At 50.2% G+C, this 12,340-nt stretch overlaps 1 pseudogene; it reads left to right on the top strand.

Moving 5' to 3' along the window:
- The first annotated feature begins 8,312 nt into the window (after positions 1-8,312).
- On the top strand, positions 8,313-8,811 carry LOC125368066 (annotated as a pseudogene).
- Positions 8,812-12,340: the final 3,529 nt, after the last annotated feature.

Genomic DNA, 12,340 nt, shown 5'->3' with positions numbered 1-12,340 from the left:
GGCCCCCACCATCCCTTTTTATTTTGACATGGCAGATGGTCACTGGATGCCCCCAGTATCCCTGGGGCCTGGCAATAATGTCTTCTTTTTGGCACCTATTCCAGCCCGAGACTGCCCATCTGCATGTGCCCTATGGAAGGCCACTCCACCCCCATGCCTCTACTTACGGCTCCTCACATGTTCTTGTTCTTTTCTCTCTTCTCTCTCTCTAGCTCCCTCTGCTCCAGTGATAAATCGGCAGGTCCCCAACTTGGCCAGAGACTCCTCTATCCGGGTGTGCTGGAGCTTGTACTCCGATGACACGGTGGAGTGCTACCAGCTGTGCTACCGGCCTGTGCGAATGGCCTGCCCCAGGAGGATCACGTGGGGAAGGGAGGTCTGCACGGTGGCTGTGGGGACCTGAAGACACTACAGGGTGGCGAGGTGCAGGCAGGGGAGTGTGGCAGGCAGAGCCTGCAGGGCAAGTGGGAGCCAGTCTGGTGAGGTCCGGGGGTGAGTGTCAGAGTTGTCCTCAGTGCAGTCCCTCCTGGGTGGGTCTCTGGATAAGGAGTCCCCGCATGACCGGATTCTTCTGTCCTGGTATGTGTGCAGACCCCTGAGGGGTGAAGGGGTCCATGCCCAGATGTAGGAAGACTCGGGGATGGCCTCTTGCTCCACTGTGGCCCATCTTTCCCAGGGTACTGACTGGCATGGGGTTGAGGGCAAGGACAATCCACCTCTAGTCATTAAGAAGCCGAATGGCTTCCCCAGCCCCATCTTTCCGGTGTGTCACCTAGGAAGCCTGGCTTCAAGCAATAGTGAGGTGAGGAAAGGACACTCTAGATGGAGCCCTACTGCAGAGTGGCAGTATAGGGCAGTATAGGGCGGGGGCCACACCTTCTGCTGTAGTGAGATTTGCATGGGGAATTGGAGACACTAGGATTATTCTTAGGGTTAAATTCTTCTCTTCCTAATTTCTTCCCCAGAATTTACAGTGACAGTCAAAGAAACGTATTGCTCAGTCAGAAACCTTGAGCCAAATACCCAATATGAATTCTGGGTGATAGCTGAAAACAAGGCTGGCCCCAGCCCGTGCAGTGAACGTGCCACATACATGACAGGTAACCGGCCTCTTCCCAGCAGTGGGGGTGCGGGAGTCACTGGCGTCCAGGCACAGCATTGAAGGGACAGGAAGAGCTGGGTGACATTCTTCCTTTCCTTTATTTTTATTTACTTAATTTTTTATGGCCGGTCCTGGGGCTTGAACTCTGGGCCTGAGCGCTGTCCCTGAGCCTCTTTGTGCTCAAGGCAAGCACTCTACTACTTGAGCCACAGTACCACTTCCCACTTTTTCTGAATAGTTTATGGAGATAAGAGTCTCACTGACTTTTCTGCCCAGGATGGTTTCAAACCATGATCCTCAGATCTCAGCCTCCTGAGGAACTAGGATTAGAGGCGTGAGCCACCAGCACCTGGCTTTTTTAATCAGAGTCTCACTATGTAGTCCAGGCTGACCCCAAACTCAACCCTCCTGCTTCCACCTCCCAAGGGCCAGGAGTCCAGCTGTGTACCGCCATGCTGGGCTGATGGTTTTTAATACACCAGATGTACACACCTGATACAGAAGAAACATTTACTTACGATTGTTCAAAGCAGAAAAGCTACACTAGGTCACACTGACACTTTTTCCTGATGTTTGAACTCAAGGCCTTGCACAGACAAGGCAGGCCTTCTACTGCTTACGCCAGGCCCCCTGCACCACTTTCAAGGCTCACCTACTCGTCTGCGCTGCAGGAGCCTCTGAGAGGGCTGACGTGGTACTTTCAATCATGCTGGTTTTCCTGGAGCTGGGGTGGCTCAGTGGTGGAGAATGGGCCATGCTGCCAAGCGTAGCATGCAAAGCCCTGCTCCCCAATATCGCCCAGACGGGGAAGGAACCTCCATAGAAAGTTGAATGTGAAAAAGTGAAGTGTGAAAAAGTGGTCACCCCTGGTTGCAGAGGGAGGCCCTCACACACAGGGCTTGTAGGTCCAGATCCACCCTTATCCGCCAGGCGCCACTGCACTGGGACAGCCTTATCTCCCTGGTGCTGGTGAAACAGGAGGGTTCGGAGTTGACTGTTAGGGCTCTGGTTTTTCAAGTGCAAAGTGGAACCTGGCGATCAACACCCACTCCCATCCCCATCTGCTGGTAGGATCCCTGTATCCCCAGCCACAGTGAAGCTCACCCAGGTTTCTCCTTCTCAAGATCCTCAGGAGTGGGGCAGGATGTCCAGTGGCTCTGACCACTGTCATGGCTCAAGTTGCCTTTGCAATCTAGGCTGAGGCTTGAGAAGCACCTGACATATGGTGCCAGCCCAGAACAATGGGGTCATCAGAGGCTCCAGATGTCGGGGTCCCTGGAAGCTGTGCACCGTACCCACTGCTGAAGGAAAAGCAAAAGTCCTCACTGGCGGGCCACGGTGCCCAGTCCCTCACTGCCTATGGCTTTTTCCTCCCCAGGTCGGTTGTGGGCATCCCAACCTGCGAGTCTCTGTTACAGCTACTGCCCGGGCAGTGCTATACCATCTACGTGCGGGCCCTGAACGTGGGAGGCCCCAGTGCCAGGAGCCAACCCGCCATGGTCCACACGACAGGTCTGTGCCCTGGCCACACCCCTCCTCCTACCCGAAGGGGCCACTGGTGGCAGACCCAGTGCTGTGGGGCAGAAGCAGAGGGATGGACTACAGGCTGTAGCTGTCCTTGGTGTCCTGGTCCCCCTTTTCACTGCCCCCCAAGCCCCTGCTGTCTCACAAGCAAATCCTTCCCTTGAGGGATCTTTAGGAAATCCTCAGGAAGACCCATGCCCAAGCATCCCCTGCTAGAGGCCAATGTGGCCCCCATCTGGCCTCCCCTCCACTCACCTTGTCCGCAGGTGCCGTTCACAGCTCTGGCAGCATGCCAGAGAAGCCCTGAGTTAGCAGAGATCTCTCTAGGAGTACCCACACATCCCCAGAGTCCGCCACCCCAGGCTCTGTGCTGAGCGCTCTGGTGCCGAGACCAGGTGCTCCCCCACCTCTCTCCCAGCAAACCCACCTCAGGCTGCTGGAGTGGGGAACTTCCGGGGGAAGCAGCGGAAGTAGGGGCTCAGCCTGAGCTTGGCCAGTGCTCAATGGACAGCACCCTCTTCATGCTGGGCTCTTTCACTGAGGGACATTGTGGCATTCCGCACTCGAAAGCCAGGAAAAGCCGCCTGAGACGAGCCCACATTTATATTCCCTCCACACTCACAGGCAAGGCACAGCCGCCTGAGGTGGTAGAGCAGGAACTAAGAAACAATGGAGTACCAGTACTGTGTCGTTCTATTACATCTATTCAGGATCACCTTTTAAAAAAGAACCTCAAGGGGCTGGGGATATGGCCTAGTGGCAAGAGTGCCTGCCTCATATACATGAGGCCCTGGGTTCGATTCCCCAGCACCACATATACAGAAAATGGCCAGAAGTGGTGCTGTGGCTCAAGAGGCAGAGTGCTAGCCTTGAGCAAAAAAGAAGCCAGGGACAGTGCTCAGGCCCTGATTCCAAGGCCCAGGACTGGCAAAATAAATAAATAAATAAATAAAATAAAATAAAAAAGAACCTCAAGGCTTCATGCCTTGAGCCATGCCCTCGGCTCTTTTCACTTTATTGTTATAGTTTCAAGCTTTTCGCCCAGGACAGCTTCCTAATCCTTCTATCTCTGCCTCTCGCATAGCTGGGATTACAGGCATGGCATGAACCACCGAGACTGGCTTGTCTTTGAGATGAGGTCTCTCACTAACTTGTGCCTGGGCTGTCCTTGAGCCTTGATTTCCTGTGCTCCCTTCCCAAGCAGCTGTACACTTTCTCCTGGGCTTCATTTTAATCCTTCCTCTCCCCAGCTGCTCTAGCTGTGAGTTGGATGTTGAATTTTGCTAATAGATGTAAAGTTGATCGTTTAGTGGCCTAGGTTTGGCATTTACAGCTCACAAGGAAGAGCCGGGCCTCTGAAGTCAGAGGCAGAGCTCAGACTGAGTACTGTGTCTTCCCAGCCAATTTCTTAGCCATCTCTGCCTCAGTTTCCTCATCTATAAAATGGAAATGGAAATATCCTATTTTAAGGACAGTTGTGAGGACTGAAAGAGACAAAGCTTGTCAACTGCGGAGCTCCATGCTATCCATTGAGTCTTCTGGGGTGGGGAACGAGGCTACCATGCCTGGGACCTGCGCCAATGTGAGGGCTGCAAGTCCAGGCAGGGAAACAGAGTGACTGCCCAGGGTTCCCCCATGTTCCTTCCCCACAGGCAGCGTCTTCCACCTGAACAAGGACACCTGCCATCCCGCGCTGACCATTGCTGAGGACGGGCTGACGGTGGTTCGAAGCGAAAGGAAAACCTCAGCCAGGGAGCCACCACCCAGCCAGACCCGGTTCAGCAGGTGCATAACGCATGGCCCTTGAGAACGTTCTGGAGACCTCCCTAACCCCACTGTCACAGAGGGAAAAGCAGATGGACAGACATAGCTGGTGGGAAGGCTGAGGCCGGTGCAGGCAGGGGAGGTCTGAAGGTGACCTCTGGGAGGGTGGGCCCTCTGGACGGGATGGGAGGGTCAGGAGTCAGTTAATAGTACAAGGAATCTCACCAGGCTGCAGCAGAGGGCGGGCCATGGAGGAAATGGGGGGATGGAGGACAAAGTCAAGGAGGAGAGGACTGTTGGAAGATTTAGTGCAGGATGAGATTTGCATTTCAGAAAGTTCACAGTGAAGTGTGGCAGGAAACAAGGGGTGGGGGAGGAAGCCCTGGGCCATGCTTCCACTTTGTAAAACCAGGTGTGTCGCCGTCATGGGAAATCTAATCCCTGTCCGAGGGCGCCACTACTGGGAGGTGGAGGTGGATGAACGCTCCAACTACACTGTCCGTGTGGCTTCTGAAGACATCCCCAAACAGGAAGACCTTGGGGCCAGCCCCCATGCATGGTGCCTAAGGCACACATTCGCCTCATCCAGGTAAAGGCCACTCTCAGACCCAAGGTTAAAGTTGGGAAGATCCAAGTACCAGGTTTGCACTTCCGCCATAACTAAGACTCAAGTTGCCTTGTATAAAATGTTCTCAGGCATCCTAGAAGTTGTGACCAGACCCTTTTCCTGACGTCTGAACACCAAGAGAAAGAGCAGGTTTAAGTTAAAACCTCTGAAGTTCACTAGGTGCCAACACGGCTCTCCCCTCACTGCGCGCTATGGTTTGCTGCTCGCAGTCGTGTCCTAGTGTAAGGAAGGTTGCCACAGCAGACAGCTCGGACACCCAAGAGGATGCGGGCAGTCCTGTTCAACACACACATTCTTAACCACAAAACCACGGATCTTCTCGTGCTCAGCTGTAGTGTTACTTAATGGGTACAGCTTGACTTGAAACCCAGCTTTTCCTTTATCCAGTAAACCTGGAAGTGTAACAAAAATGGCTTCTGCTGTGAAGTGTGCTTGAACGTGGGCTTAGCTGTGTGGCTGGGAAAGCTTAGGGTGACTGACAGCACCTTCAGATGTAGAAGGCCACAGTTGGAACAAATCTCACACAAACCCAAATGCCACAGACCCTCACACTGCCACCCCCCCCCCAGCACCCTCTGCATGCAGGGCTCTGACTCCAGTCCAGCTTGGTGGGTGCTGTTGTGTTTGCCAGTGTTCTCTGCCATGCCCCTCCATGCAGCTTATTTAGGCCTTGAGTCGTGGCTAGGCACCTGGGAGGCCAGTCTCACATGCGGGGCGGAGCTGACGCAAAGCTCTAAGCCTCACTGAAGAGGCCCAGCACTCATATGAAGCAAGGCTGGAGGTCAGAGTCTCCTTTAGAGAGTTGAGAACAAGAAATGGTGGCTGAGAGAGAGGGAGCATAGCGGAAGCATGGAGGTCTGTAAAGTGGGAAGGGCTTGGGGTTCGAGGTCACAGAGCAGTGCACACATAAGGCAAAAAAAATGGCAGCAGGCAGAAGCAAAGTCTGGAGCCACAACAGTTGCTTGGTATCCTGTTGTTCTTGGTGGTGGTGGTCGTGGAGCTTGAACTCTGGGCCCGGGCACTGTCCCTGAGCTCTTCAGCTCAAGGCTAGCACTCTATCACTTGAGCCACAGTGCCACTTCAGGTTTTCTGGTGATTAAAGAGTCTCATGGACTTTGCTGCCCAGGCTGGCTTTGAACTGTGATCCTCAGATCTCAACCTCCTGAGTAGCTAGGAGTACAGGTGTAAGCCATGAGCACCTAGCTGCTTGCATCCTATCTTGGAAGATGTAGGAGAGGGGGAGAGGGAGGGTGACTGAGAAGTCACAAGAGGAGAGTAAGGTTTCTCCAGAGACTCCTAGCTCTAGCTCCTGGTCCCAGGCTACACTGGATGACTGGGGGAAAGAGGACTCCAGCTTCCCTTGGCGTCTTAATGAGGAAGCTGAAAGGAGATCATGTGAGCAGGGAGGGAGACAGGTGGGCTTGCTCATCGACACATTTAGGTCTTATTTCAAGTGCTCCTCCAGGAGTCAGAACCAATGAACCAGCACACAGAATGCTCCAAGACCTCAGGCCAAGGGGCAGGCCAGCCCTGGGGTCAGGCCAACTTTGGTTTCAGCCATTTCACAAAGCACGCAGGTACAGAGCTTGGCAGGGGTGTGAGGGCTCCAACCCTGGCCCTGATGCCCTGATGCCGTGTTCAGTCTGAATAGTAACTGGATGGCGGAGTGCTTCTGAACTTAAGTCTGTACCCAAAGGCTCATCTATCCATGTGGCTGGCAGGACACCTGCACAAACGTCTTTATCCCTCAAGATCTACACACCAGGGCCTGCTGTCCCAGTGTTCCCGTGTGTTTGATCCGGGCTAATTTTGGTGCAGGCTAAGTTCAAAGTCCTTATATAAGTTTCCAAAGTGGAGGGGACTGGGGATATGGCCTAGTGCCAAGAGTGCTTGCCTCGTATACATGAGGCCCTGGGTTCAATTCCCCAGTACCACATATACAGAAAATGGCCAGAAGTGGCGCTGTTGCTCAAGTGGCAGAGTGCTAGCCTTGAGCAAAAAGAAGCCAGGAACAGTGCTCAGGCCCTGAGTCCAAGCCCAGGACTGGCCAAAAAAAAAAAAAAGTTTCCAAAGTGGAGTGATCGCTCAACAACAGAATTGGAAAACATGTTTCTCAGGACAAACGTGAGAAAAGAGGGTTTTGAAAATGACAAGCTAACTTGATAGTCAGTTAACATAGCAAAACTCACAGACATGAGTGGAGTTGGCAAGAAATACTCTGAATAGCTCACTACTAGAATTTCTGAAGCTTTGTTGTATCAACACTTAATTTTCAGGCACAAATACGAATTTCTACACAACAGGGAAACACCAGACATAAGAATAACAGTCCCACCGAAGCACATCGGCATCCTGTTAGACTACGAGAACCTGAAGCTGTCCTTCTTCAACGTGGACAATGCTCAGCACCTGTACACCTTCAGCTGTGGGCTTCAGCAGCTTGTACACCCCTGTTTTTCTTTAGAAAAGCCGGGGTGTCTAAAGATACGTAATGGCATCTCGACACCCAAGCATGCCACTTTCCACTAGGCCTTGCTGGCACCACCCTCGGTTCCTGCCCTCTGCTAGCCACAGTTGCCTTGGATTTGAGCTCTGGTGCTCATATAATCTGTGCTTGTTCGTGTCTGGCAGATTAGCGTGCAGGTGTCATTGCACCGGACCCAGATCCTGGTCCCATGCTCCCTCACCCGCTTGGTACTATGGTGGCCATTTCAGCCCAGGCTGAAAGAAGGATTGGACTAAATGAACCTAATGGGCTATCACATGCTCAGAGCACCCGCCTGTTTGTGCATGTGCAGAGTACTGGTTTTGCGAGGTCACGTGCTCAGAGCATCATCTGTTTGTGTATATGTGGAGTATTTTGTGCGTGTGGGGCCTCAGGAGCCCGGGAAGGCCCAGATGGCTCCAGAAGCTCCTGCACACCTGGGACATTTCAGCAGCGGCTAGGGATGCCCTTGAGGACAGCTGTCTGGAGACAGGGAAGTCCTGAGGCCCGCGGCTCCGGTGGGTCAGCCGTGCTCAGGGTCTGCCCCCCCCCCCCCAAGATCCACTCAAGTGTCAGGAGGCCATGCAGGATGTTTGCAAGAGGGATTTAAGTGTGCAAAACATAGGCTTTGCTCTCAAGAGGTGTCCTGACATTGTGAGAAGAGGAGCCAGGAGGGCAGAACCTTCCTAGCATGCTGGGCTAAATTTATACCTCCCCTTGTGCGGAGACGCCAAGCTTTTATGCCCTTATCTGTGTTCCCTTTCCACTCTCTTCCTTGGCTGCCTGATCTGCGGGCAGGCCAAGATGGAATGTGGCACGTGGATAGCATTCAGTCTGCCGTTCTCTATAGCGTAATGACTCTTGTGAGCACCTACCTGATGGCCTTTGCATACAAGAACGTCAAATTTGTTCTCAAGCACAAAGTAGCACAGAAGAGGGAAGATGCTATTTCCGAAGAAGTGAATTGAAAACTTTCCAAAGCTGACAATAGAAAGATGTCTCAAAGGAGAAGGATGAAAGAATCCTGTGGAAGAAAAATGAGATTGCTGATTATGAAGCAACCACCTTTTCCATCTTCTACAACAACACCTTGTTCCTGGGCCTGGTCATCGTGTTCTCCTTTTTCATACTGAAGAACTTCAACCCCATGGTGAACTATATCTTGTCCATCAGCGCTTCATCAGGACTCATCGCCCCTCCTGTCAACTGGCTCCAAGTAGCCTCAGCCGCGCCCACCTCACCCCTGCCCGTGGCCATGGCCGGCCGTGGTGGGGGCAGCAGCCAGGGGGCCAGGTAGGAGGCACACAAGATGTCTTGGTTGTGGATTGTGAATCACTCCCCAAGGAATTTACAGTGGTTGAATTGTGTCAGCCGTTGCCTGTTGATAGCCTGGGAACCTGGCTTATGTTAGAGTGTTTGCCTTGCATGCATGGAGCCCTGGGTTCAATTCCTTATTACCACATACACAGGAAAAGCTAGAAGTGGCACTGTGGTTCAAATGGCTAGCTTTGAGCAAGAGAATTTCAGGGACAGTGCCCACGTCCTGAGTTCAAGCACCAGGACTGCCCCCCCCCTTAAAAAAAAAAGTAGAGTGCCCAATGAAGTACCACTGAAGATGAAAGGACAATTTTTTTTTTTTTAATTGCCAGTCCTGGGCCTTGGACTTGGGGCCTGAGCACTGTCCTTGGCTTCCTTATGCTCAAGGCTAGCACTCTGCCACTTGAGCCACAGTGCCACTTCTGGCCATTTTCTGTATATGTGCTACTGGGGAATTGAACCCAGGTCTTCAAGTATGGGAGGCAAGCACTCTTGCCACTAGGACATATTCCCAGCCACGAAAGGGCAATTCTTTTTTTTTTTTTGGCCAGTCCTGGGCCTTGGACTCAGGGCCTGAGCACTGTCCCTGGCTTCTTTTTGCTCAAGGCTAGCACTCTGCCACTTGAGTCACAGCGCCACTTCTGGCCGTTTTCTGTATATGTGGTGCTGGGGAATCGAACCCAGGGCCTCATGTATACGAGGCAAGCTCTCTTGCCACTAGGCCATATCCCCAGCCCCGAAAGGGCAATTCTTATCCTGTCTCCCCCTTTTATTTTCTCCAATTGTGACTTTCTCATACCATTGGCACATTCAACTGTTGCTTGGTCCTGGAGATGATAAGGACTGCCTGTGGTGTGGGCAATGCAAAAAGTAGAGCAAAAACCAGCAAACTTTGTGGCAGTATCAACAGATCTGTTACCGGTTTTTGTATGATAGGGGAGGCCCATTACAGTCAAAGCAGCCAAAAGATGAGAAATAACATGATTGAAAGCCTCTCCCCTGGGGAGAGGCTAAAGGGTTAAATTAAAGTGACTCTGTTTTGAGGTGTTAGTCAGTTTGTTGTTTACATTAAAATATAAATGACCCTCAACATGCATAAAACCCAGGAACTGGCTTGTTTGTGCTAAAGCTGTTGAGCTGCAAATTCCTTAACAACCCTAAAGTCAGACTCCCCACCTCGCTTGTAGATTCCTAGAACAAAGCTATCTTAAAGTCAGGCTCCACTCTGTGCTGTGCCTGGCCTTGGAAAAGACTGTCAATCACCCCATTTGGCAGGACAGCTTGTAAAAACCCAGACAGCCTGGAAACTCCCTTGATAACCTTTGACTGTCCTAGAATGCCCCTAGCCTTGAGCCAGTCAGCCTTTGGTCCTTACCCTAATTCTGCCCAAACACCTGGTTGCTGTAAATTTCGTACTTTTTGCCTTTATAAGCCCTGTAAAAATCCAGCCCAGAGTTTCCTCCCTATCTCGGCAGGATGAGGCCCGAGTTGCAGCTTGCCTGAATAAAGCCTTGCTTTTGCATTTCGGAACGTCTGGCTCTCGGTGGTCTTCTTTTTATTTTTGTAATTTATTTATTAATTAAACACAAATTTTTTGACAAGGTGTTGTGCAAAAAGGGTGCAGTTACATAGTAGGGCAGTGTGTACATTTCTTGTGATATCTTACACCCTGTTTTTCTTTCCCTTCCCTGGGTCAGGTAGACATATATACAATACACAATGTACCAAGAACATAGACAGTAGCCACGTGGCCTATGCCCAAGAAAATTAGCCTAGGGCTTTAAATGTAATGTCGATATTAGACAATATGTTGACAGTAGTCTTCTATAAACGTACATACATAGCTTTTGAGCTATTGTATTCCACTGAGAGTTCGATTTTTGACCTTTATATGTTGAGTAGTTGTTTGGTTTTAGTTACATAATGTTGGGTCGCTGACCCAGTCCTGTGGGAAATACCATTTGACAATCAGTTTTTGGTTTCACAGACCCGGTCTCTACTGTCTTTCCGTCACCCCTTCTTAACAGTCATATATCAGGGAGATCATGCCCCTTTGTTTTCTGTGTTCTAGGCTTGTCTCGCTCAACATATTTGTTCAAGTTCTGACCATTTCCATGCAAATAACAATATTTCATCATTCCTAATCGCTATGTAGTATTCCATTGTGTATAGGTACCATATTTTTTGGATCCATTCATCTATGGAGGGGCATCTGGGTTGTTTCCATATTTTGGCTATTGTGAATTGTGCAGCGATAAACATGGAAGTACAAATGTCTTTTTGATATCTTGGGACGTGCTGTTCAGGATAGATGCCTAGGAGTGGTATGGCTGGGTCATAGGGTAGGTCTATGTTGAGCTTTTTGAGAAACCTGCATACTGTTCTCCAAAGTGGTTGTACTAATTTGCACTCCCACCAACAATGGAGAAGGGTTCCTCTTTCCCCGCACTCCCTCCAGCATTTGTTGTTGCCTGAGTTCAGAGTATAGGCCATTCTAATTGGAGTGATGTGGTATCTCAGGGTTGTTTTTATTTGCCTTTCCTTTACTAACAGGGATGTTGAACATTACCTCATATGCTTCTTTGCAATTTTTATCTCTTCTCTTGTGAAGTCTCTCTTTAGCTCCTTTGCCCATTTCCTAATTGGTTTACTGGGCTTGGAGGGGCTTAGTTTTTTTGAGTTCTCTGTAGATGACAGATATTAGGCCTTTGTCTTTTGCTGTGCTGGTAAAGATCCTTTCCCATATGGTTGGCTGTCTTTCTATTTTGGTGGCTATGTCCTTAGCTGTGCAGAAACTTTTTATTTTGTAGTAGTCCCATTTATCAAGTCTCTCCCCTATTTGTTGTGCCCCTGGGACTGTATTCAGGAAGTTCCTTCCTGTGCTTATAAGTTCTAGCATCTTTCCTACTCTGTCCTTCAGGAGTTTCAAGGATTCAGGTCTGATGTTGAGGTCCTTGATCCATTTTGAGTTGATCTTGGTGCATAGTGATAGGCTAGGATCCACCTTGAGTTTTCTGCATATGGCTGCCCAGTTCTCCCAGCACCAGTAGTTGAAGGGGCTCTGTTTATTCCATTGTATCTCTTTAGCTCCTTTGTCGAATATCAGCTGACTGTAAGAGTGCGGTTTTATTTCTGGATCTTCAATTCTAATCCATTGGTCTTCCGGTCTGTTTTTATACCAATACCAGGCTGTTTTTGTTGATGGTTCTATAGTAGAGCTTGAAGTCTGGTATTGTGATACCTCCTGCGCTGCTTTTTTTGCCTAGAATTGCTTTGGCTATTCTAAGTCTTTTGCTGTTCCATATGAATTTATGGATTGCTTTCTCTATTTCACTGAAGAATGTAACTGGGGTTTTGATAGGGATTGCATTGAATTTGTATAACAATTTAGGCAATATGGCCATTTTCACTATATTGATTCTGCCTACCCATGAGCATGGCAGGTCTTTCCATCTCCTTGTGTCTTCTTTGATTTCCCTTATTAGATTTTTATAGTTCTCATTAAATAGGTCCATCACGT

The sequence above is a fragment of the Perognathus longimembris genome, chromosome 20 (genome assembly GCF_023159225.1).
Source record: "Perognathus longimembris pacificus isolate PPM17 chromosome 20, ASM2315922v1, whole genome shotgun sequence".
NCBI classification, from domain to species: Eukaryota; Metazoa; Chordata; class Mammalia; order Rodentia; family Heteromyidae; genus Perognathus; species Perognathus longimembris.
This window is presented reverse-complemented; position numbering and strand designations above follow the sequence as displayed.